General features: G+C 38.4%; 1 protein-coding gene across 1 annotated transcript in view; it reads left to right on the plus strand.

Annotated features, from left to right (window-relative positions):
• Positions 1 to 493: 493 nt before the first annotated feature.
• The window catches only part of LOC119692332 (serine/arginine repetitive matrix protein 1), a 29,233-nt gene continuing 14,738 nt past the window's right edge, over positions 494 to 14,988 (plus strand). The window contains exon 1 of the mRNA XM_038112556.2: positions 494 to 753. The gene's annotated coding sequence lies outside the window, so the exon portion shown is untranslated. The remainder of the gene's footprint in view (positions 754 to 14,988) is intronic.

The following is a 14,988-nucleotide window of genomic DNA, read 5'->3' on the forward strand; positions in this document are numbered from 1 at the left end:
ATCGGTAAACAAGACATTACTATTTCCGTTGTTTTAGTTAAAAGTTTCAACAGTTAAGTAGTAAGGTAAGTATGCAGACGGTATCTATTGGGTTGAGCATTTTTTCATAATTATTTTGAAGGCATGTAGATAAGTAAACCTCATCGAATCTTATGGAACCTCATAAAATTATTACCGACAGTGTGTTTTACAGTAAGTTAATATAGACATTAGAGCTTTCGGTCACCTACTATACCCACCTAATTAATTTAAGCGGAAATGTTTATTTTAAATATTTTTCAATATTAAATATGTACCTCTGTTATAGCTAATGGTTAATATCATAGCTGTAGCGGGACCCCCATGGTATGGCTCCCCACGCACCTTTGACTGCTCTCCGTCCCTATCCCTCCCTCCGTTTTCCATATCTCCATCTCCTTCTCATCTCAACCCCATTTACGGACGTACAGACAGCATAAACATTTCTCGTCGACGCGCGCGTAATTTTGAGGTTATGTTAGTATTAATTCGTCATTCGCCTTTAGTGAACGTGCCGCGCCGTCTGCGCGCTCAACGGCTTTTGTCGTCTGTGCATTCGAAATTCAATCGATATATTTACTACCAAGTGCAGTGCCGGCTTAAAACTTTAGACATAACTTATATTTTATTTAGTGTATGGTACGAACAATGCCCTCACATGAAACCTGAAAGGACTGAATGAAAACAAACAACTGGATGCCGGCGGGCAATTAAGATACTTGTGGATAGTTTGAGGTAGTTATTTACAATTGTTATCATTATTGTTTATATTTACATCTGCACTTTTAAGTTTTTTATTTTATTGAGTAAGTACTACTTTCAATACATAACACTAATTTGGACTTCATTAGCTCTTACTTCTAAATAATTTCTCTAACTCATGTGTTAAGATGAGCAACTTAAAAAACGTATGCCAACACTCTTTTCAATTAATCGTCCAATCAACTAATGGAGATCAGTCAGCTGTATGGTGCTAAATAGAAAAAAAACCTTTTTTGAAACTACGAGGAGGGTCTCCCTCCAGACCTCGCAAGTCTGCACGCATCGGCAGACTGCGAGCCACATTTAATCCTGCAGATGTTTTCGCTCTTGTTACTTTAGCCTTAAAGTTTAAATTAAACTTTGCAACCTCAGAGACCGTTGGTGAAATGGGCCACCAACAATTTCGTATTCGTTTCTGCACCCTCTTTATTATCAACACGGAGTATGCATATTGTGGTATTGTGACTTGCATCTAACCATTACACGATTAAGCTCTGCTGTTGTTATGGCAGTTTTGTTGTGCAAATTTTTTGTACTGCGATTGATACAGTGTAATTAACTATTTTATGTATGAAAAACTATAGTGCAAAAGGATTATGATGACATTAAGAAATCATTAAATTTGTAAAATAGGATTTGTAGTAACAATAATCGTAGATAGCCATGTAATTTGCAAGCTTCCTTATAGGTAAACCAAATAATATTAGAAAGAATACGAAACCAGTAATGCTACCAAGAATGGCGTTAAAAGATTCGTTTCCAACTCTAAAGCAAAAATTAAGAGTTCACATAAAAGAATGACGCATTAATCGCCAAAAACGTTAATTTAAACTAAACTGGAACACTTGGAGGTCAATGATCAAAAATTCTAAATTGAGGAAAAGATTAATTTAATTTCGTATGATAATAATATATCATAAACAATTTTGGTACAAACTAGAAATTTCAAATGTAATCTGTAAACATTTAAACTAAGTTTCTTTATGAGACACCAATAAAAGTGACTAAGTAGTATGTTAAGAAATGGAACAGCATCGAGCTATATCAGCTGAAAACCACAATGGAAGTCAAAGTTCACATAGCAGTGACGAAAGATATCCAACAAAATAAAGAGCACGGTTTTACATTTTGTCAGTAATAGAAGGCACCTTTGTTAAGGGTCCTTGATCTATCACACAAACTGTCTGACATGTATGGAGCGGGACCTTTACTAATAAACCGCCATGCACGACTTGTTTAATAATATTTTTCACTTAAATAAATAAAGTAAATGTGTAGCCCCTAGCTGATTTCTAAGATGTTAGAAAGTCAAATTGATTGTAGGTAATTGTAGTGCTATGGAAAGTGCCCAGTGCTTCGCAGTAACGAGCACAATTGCTAACAAGTGGAGATGAGCTCAGACATAAATATAAGTACAGGAAGTCTAGGATAATAAACTAAGCATCTTAGCTAGTTATATCTGGCACGAAGATAAAACTACAGAACGTATGATACGCTATACCTAAATTAAGCGTATATTTATGGAGGCACTTACTCACCTCATAATAAATATTTAATTGGTTATAAGTATGTAGGTACATGATTAAAGTAAAAGCGCCTACCTTTGTGCACCTTCATAATAAAAATACCGAAATCGAAATAAACACAGCTTAAGTAGGTACTCGTTGAAACTAAGCCTGTAGACATAAAAGGCTAAATTTTCATGGTGGTCTTAATTCCTGAAAACGTGAATTGCCTTCAATGAAGTAGTTATCTCTTGCGTGCTGATAACAATTGTGTTCAAACGATACCGCTGCGCGCTCAGACTCCAAAATTACTAGTCCACCCACAAAAAACCACTATAATCTTGAAGATAATTACAGGCAAATGCCACTTGACCTGCACACTTTTACTCTCGTGCAGTGAAACCTCGCTGACGCCCCACATACAGCCATATCTTGCTCCTTCATCATTTATCAATACCTACACAGTTTTGTTTTTTTCGGTCCATGTCAATTTAGTTGATCGATCGAGCTGATCCTGCTCGAAGTGCCCACAGCGATGAATGCGATGCGATTTGCGATTCACTTGACATGGATAAATGCGCCGACCGACCGCCGCAAAGCATCAACAAAACATTCTTGTAGCATTAACAAAACAAGGTGTGGTTGAACTCTTTTAAAGATAATTGAACTTGTATGTAAATGATGTAGGTCCACAAGTTATCCTTGACTTTAGTGTTATGAGATGGGAATGCCATCGGTGGCCAGCCGAGCATGAAACGACATCCGCTGAAAAACAAAGCATGAAATCCTACTTAGTTGTGGTGGCAGAGGCTCTTCATCTGCGTGCGAAAATTTACCAACTACTATCGTCGCAGATTTATGAGTGAGTCTGATTGTTAATACCGATTGCTAATTATCACTTATTCCAATATCCAAACTTCCGTCTTAAACTCTCTAAACTCGTTTTATTTCATAAAATAAGGAGTAATTTATTATTTTAGATCAATAGACAGACCAAGTACCTATGCCGAAAAACATGGCGGCCACCCGCATACTACCTGTACTAAGTATATATGTTTCACCTTTTCCATTAGAAGATACGGCCCGTCCCCAATTTCAATGTATAGTTTGTACTTACAATGGCGTTTATTCAAAGTGGTACTCGTGTATCTGACCTTGAGCTATTGTTCCCAAGTAATGTCTACACTAGTGCGTCATTTAGCAATGTCTCTTTACTCTTTGTTGAATTCCTAACTAATGCATAAACGAAGAGAAGAGACGCTTGCCAATTCCGTCTAGTGATTACAGCATGACTAACTTGTGGACATCGATACGAGTTTGAGCGTAGCCTTCAGATTATATATAGTTACTATATGTAGATAAATTAATAAGTATTGTAAATGTAACTTCATACTCTTCAGTAAGTAAGAAATATGTCATGCCAACATGTGCAACTCCTGTAGAGATCTAAAATCCATATGCCTAATTAATTAAGGAACTTATGGCCAACGGCCAACCAATTTAACTATCAAGTTATCAAAAATGCTTGGAGAAATGGGAAAGTAGAAAATGTAAAGATGGCAAGCGTTTAGCTGGAATCATTCGATCAGCTTACATAAAATGTGGGGCAATGGCAATGGGTAATTTATTTAATTCGATATCGAACAAAGACGAGACGAGAGCTGCTAAGATCTGCCGTGACTGTAGTACCGTACTCTACTCGCTCCACTTGTTGCAATTGCTGTAATGACATAAGCTATAATGATGGAAAGATAAATATAATATATAAGATACATTTATTTATCACAAAGAAACGGCACACAGCAAATGCTATAATATTCGTATCCATACTTTTTGATTACGTATTATCGACGTCGCGGATTCAGCAACAATGACACATACCTACTGCTGAGGTTGTTTATATTTAGTTTATTTACTTCTATGTTTTATATAGATAGTTGATGACTACAGACGATTGTAAGTCTGTTTCTAATATCAATTTGACTCTATGACGACCATGAAAATTTCCTCAAGTAAAAATATTAAGAGATGTGAATGAAACTGCAGCCTAGCCTAGCTCGTATCAACTTCGGGCCTATTCGACGTCTTGTCAATAGGTTTATAATCATAAACATAGGCCGCATTCCATAGGGCCCATTGTCCCACTATCGCTTTCATAGTATGGCGCATAAATCTCAGTTTCGTTAATAAGTGTGGGCGCAACGCGTGCACGAACCCGTTATAGTGGCCACAAGTAGTCACAACGGTGCGTTTCCGTTTCCACCAGCTATTGGACCCTTATTATAATAAGTTTGTTTGAATTACAAGCTCATCAGAATGCAGGAATGCGCCTTCTAAGCCCTTCTCGTGGTTATAGACGCGATGTCGCTGTCAGCTTGATCGTTTGATGATAACATCATTATCTGTTATGTTTTCTCAATCTAGAAGTTGAGTAAGTACACATTGTGAATACAGAATAGAAAATATAATTAACTTAACAAAGCGAAAATACATGTAAATACAATATGTACATACACATAAACAAAATATATAATAGTATCATAATCATAACAAACGACATTACAATAATAAAGTTATTGTATTATGATTATGTAATGTAACTAATAACCACATTGCGGTTGGCTAACCTGAGATCTAAACCAACATTAAAGTAGGTACTTGCCTATTACGTGTTATATCTAAAGTGCTTGTAAATATGACATTAAATTATTGGTAGGTAAAATTACTAGCTTTTTGCATTTTCCTATTGAATTTCCAAGCATTTTAGGAATGTGAGCAAAATGATTCGCGGACTCAACAAGCATAAAAATATATTTATTGTATCACCGCTGCAACATTTCTGAAGAGCTTCTCACAATCCGCTCAGCATTGATGCAAAAAACGTGGCAATGATTCGCTCCATAGATAACAGATACAGGGTGCTGTTTTTGTTGGACGCACGTTTGATTTTGCCGATCGATGCACTTGAGCCTCCGCAGAATGAACAACTAATGGGCTGCAGCTTTGATGACGTCCACTTGAGCGATGCGATGATTCGAGAGCAGCCCTTGCGGTTCTCGACATATGGTTTTATTTTGCGCAGTCTGGAGTGGAGCACGCATAGGGGCGAAAACCTCTAAAGTGCTAGTCCACTAGAATCGCTGTAGGCATATGTGGCGTGCTTTATTTCAGCTCTTCATATGAGTGCTCCGTTTACGGTTTATAATGTACACCGAAAATAAATACGCTATCTACAGAAGAAATTAATATAGAGTTCAGCAGACTACATGATTAAGTTAACAGTTAAATTATATTCAGAAACGCATAAAGTTATTTCTAAGATGAGAATTAAATTATAAATCCAAGTCTATTGTCGGCGGCGCATGTTCGAGGGTCTTGTGAAGATTGTTGTACACGTTTTTCAAAGACATGACAAAGGCGAGAGGCGTGGGAGAGACGTGGTCACATGGAGTTCTGAGCATACATTGGCAACGTTACTGTAATCCCGTAAACATGTAACTGTTTCTAATGAGACTCTTCAACGCAAATAATAATTAAGTATCTCATGAAGAAGAACTGGTTGAGAACTGCACTATTTAGCAGAATTAAATAAAAATAACTGGGTGAGTTCGTAGCTACTACGACTTAACGTTTGTATATAACTAATGGTAAGTAAATAAACTTATTTCAATACAATACCACTGGTACATTTTTTTTTGTGTTGTAAGTTGCTTATACTATAATTGTTTGCTGTGTTTACTATTAAAATAGTTATGCTGAATTCTTTAAAAAACAACGGTTTCAGTTTCAGTTTAATACATACCTACATAATAACCGAAACATAATGGCAATGTCAATCAGCATTATAATGGATGTAGAGCCGGAAGAGCAGTGACCAGGAGCCGCCAAATTCAGCGACCAACGGGACTGCGCCCGCGCCGGTCGCGGCGTCCGGGGGGTCACTCTATACTATATGACGAAAAACGTTTTGAAGCGCTGCTGCTTGAGCCATGTCCACGACTCTAGTGTCAGTGTAGTCAGTGTAGAGTAACCCTCCAGCTTAATATACACACAAGTACACCTACAAACTAGGTTTATCGCTGGTCCTAATACCTATCGAGTTATGTACAAAATCTATTTTGCCAGTACAATACAATACACACATATACAACACGTAACCGTCTAACAGATATTATGTTTAGTGGCACACTAACGGTTTATAGCACTGAGCATTAACTGAACGTGTTTCGCACATAGCTTTCAACTAAATTTCGTTGATAACTCATGAAAATATCTGATTTTGTCAGTGTAGGACGATAAAATTATAAATAATAATACCTGCCTACACATTATTTACTTACTACATCAACATGACAAAGCAATGTAAGTAAACGAATTTTGCAATAACTACTACTGGTACTACTGTAGGTAGGTATAGGTACCTAAAGACAATAATGTAACGACAACTATTTACGCAAGTAAGGAAATTACATTAGCATTACATTACCGACATCCGAATGATAGGCAGTCACTTACCGAGCCTACTGAGATATTGCGGACAAAGTAATTTCCTTCGAAGTAGAATAACATTACACTCTTACTCGCTTTTATTACACCTATGGGGTTTCTATCGACATTAGTCTGGCGCCAAGGGACGAGGTCTTTGGCCATAGAATGCGAATTGTTAGATATGCACGTCATTTTGTGAATAAACATAACGCTTGACTGTTCTGAGTCATCATGGTATACCTAGACACCTAAGTATACTGTATGAGATGTACTTGGTAAACTTTGCTATGTTTTGTAAACAAATTGTCAATGCGAATGGAATTCATGGCAACCACATCGCGCTAAACAAAATGATGTCACACTCATTCACCCAATGTATCAATAAGGGCGCCTTCAAATTAGTCGCTGCTGTCAAAATCCATATAAATTTTGTAATTTAAAAGATGCGCGACTGCAGCGCCGCAGCAGCGCTGCAGTCGCGCGTCAATTAGCGACTAATTTGAAGGCGCCCTAACTGAGAATTTTAGAGAAAATATAGCATATCTAATTAAGGTATTACCTATTTTAAACGTGTATCTTAAACCATATGACCACTACACTTATTTTTTTGCTGAAGTTGGTATTTGGTCTCCTCTACAAATATTGTTGGCTCGTGCAGCCCGCTGGGTCGTATTTAATTATGGTCCTCTATCCTCAGAGGGTGAGGCCCCATGCTCCCTAGAGATTAATGACCGAACTGTGGTGGACATCCCCGCTGAAATAACCGCCATTACCCCATTACAGCCTAATGTCTAACCAAGTTTTATTGCCGCAATTTCTCAATACAATACGTATTATGTATCTTGATTAATAATATGTGTAAAATACTATCTAACTACTCATGTGTATCGTTGTGTCTGTATAATACAATAAAAAAAAATCATCCTTTATATGAGTTAGTGATAGATAGATGGATGAGTAAGTATTTACTAAAGTCTCAGACTAAAGTTCTAAAAATTTACCTTCAACTGTATCAATCAATAGTAGTTGCAAATAAATAAACAACATTGTACTGTAGAGATTTTAATAAATTTAAATAGTTATTTACAATAATAAAAGTATTTTCTAATAAAATTCAGATATTTATATACATAAATTCGGTGGATAATTGTTATCTAGCAATTATATGCAGTAACTCTTGCAACTGCACCTACCTGCTGGTCAATACCTATCATCTACACTATTGACACTGATAACTGCACTATGGTCTCTACACAAGAGCTATTGGAGCAACAGAAGAATATGGAGAAGATGATTGCGGATCGCATGGATGATTTTGAGAGAAAGCTGAAGTCCTCCAACTCAAGCAGGAAGCCAGAGCTTGATGATCTCTCCAGGGATTTCAGCTTATTCAAGGACTCAGTCATGCCCATCCTACGTCTGATGCACGAGCAGATTGCTGGCCTGGTTAGGCAGGTGGATGAAATAGACACCCAGAGCCGTCATAATGCCCTTCTGTTCACTGGCATTGCGGAGGAGAAGGAGGAGGACCCCACGGCGCTGATCACACACACTGTTGTCACCAAGCTGGGTCAGTCACATTTTGATCGCTCCAGCATTATCCAGTGTGTTCGGATTGGAGGCATACAGGACCCTGAGAAGCCCAGGCCTATTCTGGTGAGGTTCTCAACTCCATCTGTCAGGTCACTAATATGGGATAACAAGAGGGAACTCAAATCTAGTCCCATCATCATCCGCGAATTCCTGACCAGGACACGGCAACGCATCTTCATGCGGGCCCGCAAGCACTTCGGCGTCAGGGCCTGCTGGACGAGAAATGGTGCCATCTTCATTCAGCTCGCAGACACCAGGGTGAAGGTAGTGTCCGAGCTGGAGTTGGACGAGCTGTGCAGCAAGCACCCGGCGGTGGCAGCGGCCCCCGCTGCTCGCAAGACGCCCGGCACCAAGCCCGCCTCGAAGCCTGGTCCCAGCAGAGTTGTGACTCCAACCACGGCGTCTCAGCCCCCAGTCGCGCAACCTGCTCCAGTAACCAGAAGTAAAGCCGGTGTTCATAAGCGTTGATTCTCATTGTGCTTCAATTTCAATTACTCTTTTCTGGTACATATTTTCACGGTTAACGCAATGCATTTTTTAGTAATTGCTCGTAACGTAAGGTAGAAGGTAGGTTAATTTATTTTTCCACACAGCAATGTGTTCTTTATTTTGTCTTTGCTTGTCATTGTCAACCATTGTCAACCAAAGTTTCAGTTTTTTTTTTGTAGATTTAGTTGTCAAGAGGTTGACACATGGAAGTAATAATACAACAGGAATGCGCACTCACCGAAATTATGCAAACAAAAATAGACCTAACGTATTCACCTTAAGACTTATATTTGAAGTGAAAGAGGCCGCGAGCCGATAGAGAGGGTTACCACAGAGCCCTTCCTCTCTTTCTAACAATTGCCAGGATTCAGTTGGGTAAACTTTAGTAGATTTTGTACGAAGAGAGCTATGCAAAAAATATATTAAATTAACTCATAGACTACTGTATATCATATCATTTTCAAAAACAAATTTATAATAAATCATTACAAACATGTAATTTTAATGAAATATTTGGTATTTGTATGAATAATAATTTCATAAAAAATATTGGTAGTTTTTCTAAATACTTTACGACAAGACCGAAGTTGTCAAGATGACGAATGATGACGTTTATACTGTTGTGAGAGACGTTATGGTTAGGGTGACCATTCATTCGTACTTTTGAATCACTTTCCATTAATTAGGACCTGTTTCATTCAACTTTTTGTTTTATTTTATACCTAAGTATCATTAGGTATTATTGTGACTGTTATCTTATAAGGCTGGTAAAGAGTTATGAGCTGTTGATTTTTTGGTGATAGATATGAGTATTATAAGATAATTTATCAAGCTCAAAACCGGTAGAAGCACTTAGGATGAGATTTTTTTTTTGAAATCTTATGATTTTCATCAACTAGACTTTACTAGACTATGTAAACGGAACACCCACAGAGTAAACACGTTTTAGGTACATAGTTGCGTTTAATGTTTACCTGTTTTGACAATCTATACAAATTTTACCTTCACCCCATTTGTTTACTCAATTGTCATATCACCAAAATACATTCGTACCTACATTGCAATCGAATTATTCGAATAATAGGTCACTTTGAGACCATCGACACCTATTCGCGACATGATAGATTAGAAGAAATGTCTCATGAATAACCTAAAATTATGGTCACCAAAAATAGAAAGAGATGGAGGGCTCCGTGCTGACTATCTCTGTCGGCTCGTTTTTTTGGTGCAGTGCGCATTCCTGTTGTATTATTACTTCCATGGGTTGACAACTTCAACATATTCTGCCAATTATTTATCTGTGTTTTTAGTTTTCTGTCAGTGTTAAGTATTGGGTTGCGTTCAGAAATTCACGCTCTAAATTAAATAGTCCATTTATTCAAATGTTAATATTCTGAGCGTCAACTATTATTAATTTTTTTTTTAAATGTTTTTTTTTTTTTACTTTTTGACCAGCAGGACGGTGCAGGTAGTTTTTTCTACCCGCGCAAGTCAATAATTTGTTTAGTACATATTTTATTAGCTTTATCTATTAGATTATATTATTTATTTAAGTATATAGTATTTATAATTGTAGTTACACATTACACACACAAACTTTTATGTCTGTTGGATCTGACGATGACTCATTTGCTTCGGCTGATTCTTCTTCTTATCTAAGCGCTGATGATGATGGCCTGTGCCTAAGTGACACTTTAATTAACGAGTTCTCCTCTCTTTCTAAAAATTTTAACGTTTGCCATATTAATGCTCAAAGCATTCCAAAACATTATAACGAACTGCTTAACACTTTCTCATCGGGCATAGCCCATGCTGTTTTGGTTTCTGAAAGTTGGCTACAACCCACTCTTTCTTCACATGCGTACTGTCTCCCTGGATATGTCCTAGTCCGCAATGATCGCGTGGGTAGATCGGGTGGAGGAGTAGCCATTTACTTAAAAAGCAATATTCCTTTCTCAATTGTAGCCCAGTCTCCCTCGTCCAGTAATGCTCCCGCCGAATATTTATTTCTTGAACTGAATCTGGGGGTCAAGGTTTTACTTGGGGTGTCCTATTGTGCTCCAAGTAATAACTATTTCTCGTCTATAGAGTCCGTCCTTGAAAATATAACCTCCAACTACACACATCACATAGTCATGGGTGATTTTAATACCGACTTGCTTGTCCCTAACTCTCGCTCCCGAAAATTGCAATCCATCGTCGATTGGATCAGTCAATCTTAAAATTTTACCATTATCCGCCACTCATCACTCTTCTACGACTGACACCTTAATCGACCTCATTGTTACTTCTGATGATTCTCTCGTAGCTCGCCACGGACAACACCTCGCTCCTGGTTTCTCTAATCATGACCTCATTTTCTGCTCCTATCGATTACGCATTCCAAAACCAAAGCCAGTGGTACTCCTTCAACGTAACTTTTCTAAGCTAGATGCTGAGAGGCTTAGATCCGATGCCACAAAAATACAGTGGAGTGACATGCAGGACTTGCCAGATGTCGATGACAAAGTTGCATTTCTATGCAGCAATGTCATAAAGCTGTTTGACACTCATGCTCCTGTACGTCCTGTGAAACTGAAGCATCGACCAACGCCTTGGATTACTGACACTATCCGGAAGTTCATGGTTAGGAGGGACAGGGCATTTCGTAGGTACAAAAAATCACGTACTGAGGAAAACTGGTCTGCCTGTAAGGCAGGATGTGTAGGAACGCCAAACGCCAATATATCACAGAGCAACTTGAACTATCTTCTCCTGCAGGCATTTGGAAATTCCTAAGGTCTCTTGGCGTGGGTAAGCCACCTAAACAAGATGATAAAATTCCTTTTGATCTTAACTCTCTCAACAAACACTTCACATCCTCCTCTACTCTTGACTCTTTCACAAAACAAATCACTCTAAATCAAATTGATAATATACCCACGCCAGATATAGACTCCTTTAATTTCGCACCAGCATCAGCGGAGGAGATTAGGAAAATTATTCTGTCCCTCAAATCGAAGGCGGTAGGCCATGATAATATAGGACGCATTATGGTGATCAATCTTCTCGACATCCTTCTCCCTGCCATCACCCATATCATCAACCATTCCCTTACCTCTGGACATTTCCCTGATCTCTGGCGTAAGGCCTATGTTATTCCTCTTCCTAAAATATCAAATCCCTCATCTCTCAACCATTACCGCCCCATCTCAATATTACCCTTCCTGTCCAAGGTCCTCGAGTCGATTGTTCACCGTCAGCTTACCGCGTTTCTGTCAAATGGTGGTCTTCTAAATCCATACCAGTCTGGTTTTCGGGCTGGGCACAGCACTACGACTGCCTTGCTGAAAGTCACTGAGGACATAAGGTGTGGTATGGAGAACAAAATGATTACCGTGCTTGTCCTCATTGATTTTAGCAATGCGTTTAACGCTGTGGACCATGACCTACTATTAGCCGTTTTGGAAAAATCCAAGATCTCCCTCCCTGCTGTCAGCTGGTTTTCTTCCTATCTTCGGGGTCGTCAGCAGGCGATCCGAAGCTGCTCGGTATTATCTGACTGGTCCGATTTGTCTGCTGGCGTTCCTCAGGGCGGTATCCTGTCTCCTTTACTTTTCTCTATGTTTATTCATTTAGTCTCCTCTAATCTTCTCTGTTCCTACCATCTGTACGCTGATGATCTGCAGCTTTACAGTCAGGGCCATCCTGATGACTTGGATTTGATCATCAACCAACTTAATGAAGACCTAACACGTATTCTTGAGTGGTCAAAAAGCTTTGGTATTTTGGTAAACCCTACGAAATGTCAAGCAATCATCGTCGGCAGCTCTCAATTAATGTCTAACCATGATCTTACTTCGGTGCCATTGGTGTTCGACGGATGCAGTATTCCATTTTCATCCACGGTCAAAGATCTTGGATTGATCATCGACGATCATCTGAGTTGGGTGCCACAGATTGACAATGTGTCGCGTCGGATCTATGCCTCTATGCATTCCCTTATACGCCTCAAAAACTTTCTGCCTTTCAAGACAAAACTTTCTCTGGCAACCTCTCTTCTTTTGCCCATTCTTGACTATGCTGATGTGTGCTATTTGGATGTGACTGAGGCTTTGCTTAACAAACTGGAACGCTTGCAGAATACCTGTATACGATTCATTTTCGGTCTCCGAAAATATGATCACGTGTCCAGTTATCGTGCCAAGTTGAAGTGGCTTCCTATTCGAGATAGGAGGAATGTACGCATTCTCTGCCTTCTTTTTTCGGTCCTCTTTGAACCTAATTCCCCTTCTTACCTTAAATCTATGTTCAACTTCCTATCAGATACTCATAGCAGACACCTCCGCTCCTCCCATAATCTTTTGTTGTCCTTACCACTACATCATTCAGGTTTTATGCTTAATTCCTTCTCCGTTACAGCTGTCCGACTGTGGAATGATCTCCCCGAGTCTATCAGGAAGGCTCCCAGTCGAGCAGTATTTAAATCACTGGTTCGGGCTCATTATCTCAGCAGGATAGGATAGAAGACAGTTCATTTTTTTCATGCACCTCAGTTGTTGTGTGTTTATATAATAATAATATTATAATATATATATTTATATTAGGTATTTATGTATTGTATATATTTTATAGGTATAGGTTTATATATTATCTATTAGTATATTGTATAAGTATAAATTGTTGTAGAATATTATATTTAAGTAGTACATATTTAGTTTTCTTCGCTGAAATTGTCTTAAATAAGTTCTTTTTTTTTTGCACTCCCATACAATTTACTCCCTGTACCTCCTGTAGGTTGACTGGTAGAAAATGCTTTTAGCATTAAGTCCACCTAATTGTACATAATTACTTTTGTATATTGTGCAATGAAGAATAAATAAATAAATAAATAAAATCAATCTGTATCGCTGTTAATAATGATGAACAATAGATTCAAACTTTAACTTTTGCTGTACTCATACAGTTTAGTTGAGAAGTAAGCGCGGGATAGACAAGGCTGTAATAGCTATTAATAACCTTTACTAAGTATAATGTAATAGCTGCAGCCGTTGTGCCGTGGCGATACTCGAACAATCTAATGTCTTAAATATTTTACGGTGCTGCATATAAATGCTGGCACGCGAGAGCAAAGCGGCTGGGAACGCTTCAATTAAGCGCTTTTAAATTGTTCACGGGTGTATGAAGTGGCGATAAGCCGGCCAGTAACCACGGTGGTTCATAATTTAAATATGGAAGCACGCGAGTGCGCCGGCGGACGTCCGCCACGGCAGTTGATCTCATCTACGACGACGCCATGATGACAATAATTAGAGGACGCAAATGTGTTTAATACGATGAATGATCCACACGGAACAACACATTAATCCTGCGTATGTAGATTTGTAGATAGAACATATTTTTTCGTAATTGGAGCAGTGTTTAACTTCGTGATAAAAAGTATTGCCTCAATTGCGCCCTTGGATATAAAATTATGTGATAGTACAGCTTCAGCAAGGTTTTACCGAAAGTTCAACAAGATAAGATAATCGTGACATATAATTATGTTTAACCCAATAACTTTTTACTGACACACATACCGCTCGTATTTCATAATCACTATTTTGTTCATTGGATACGTTGTTTAAATGGTTGTAGACTGTAGAGTTGTACATATTTACATCTTGCATCGTGCATTAGCATGCTGCAGTGCTCATTACGGCAGCTCCTGCCGTCTCGCAAGTGATCTTTAAATTCCCATTCGTTCCAGTACAAAGGCAAATATGCTTTTACCGGGTTCTCATTAGAGCGTGGCTCGGTTACCCAACCGCCCAACTAACACCGTAGCGTTAAAAAAACTCTCATATAACTTGTATAATGGTTCCATTCGAAAATTAAAGTGTTAAGACATAGCTGTATAAGAGTGTAGGAGAGTGCTCTAACTCACTTATAACCACGAAAGAGGCCCACGATTTTGAGAGTAAAGGCTTTAGAAAGTCTGTAAAACGGTGTCATTGAAGTGTTTAAGTTATAGAAAGCCTGTAGTACGGTGTCATTGAAGTGCTAAAGTTACTATACAAGAGCGTTTAATCACTCTCAGCTAGAACTTATAGCGGTATAGTTGTAGTTGTAGAATGGTTATTTGACTCCCTGACTCTTATTTGTTTGGTAAAAA

Source organism: Plutella xylostella, chromosome 5 (assembly GCF_932276165.1).
Source record: "Plutella xylostella chromosome 5, ilPluXylo3.1, whole genome shotgun sequence".
In the NCBI taxonomy this organism is placed as follows: Eukaryota; Metazoa; Arthropoda; class Insecta; order Lepidoptera; family Plutellidae; genus Plutella; species Plutella xylostella.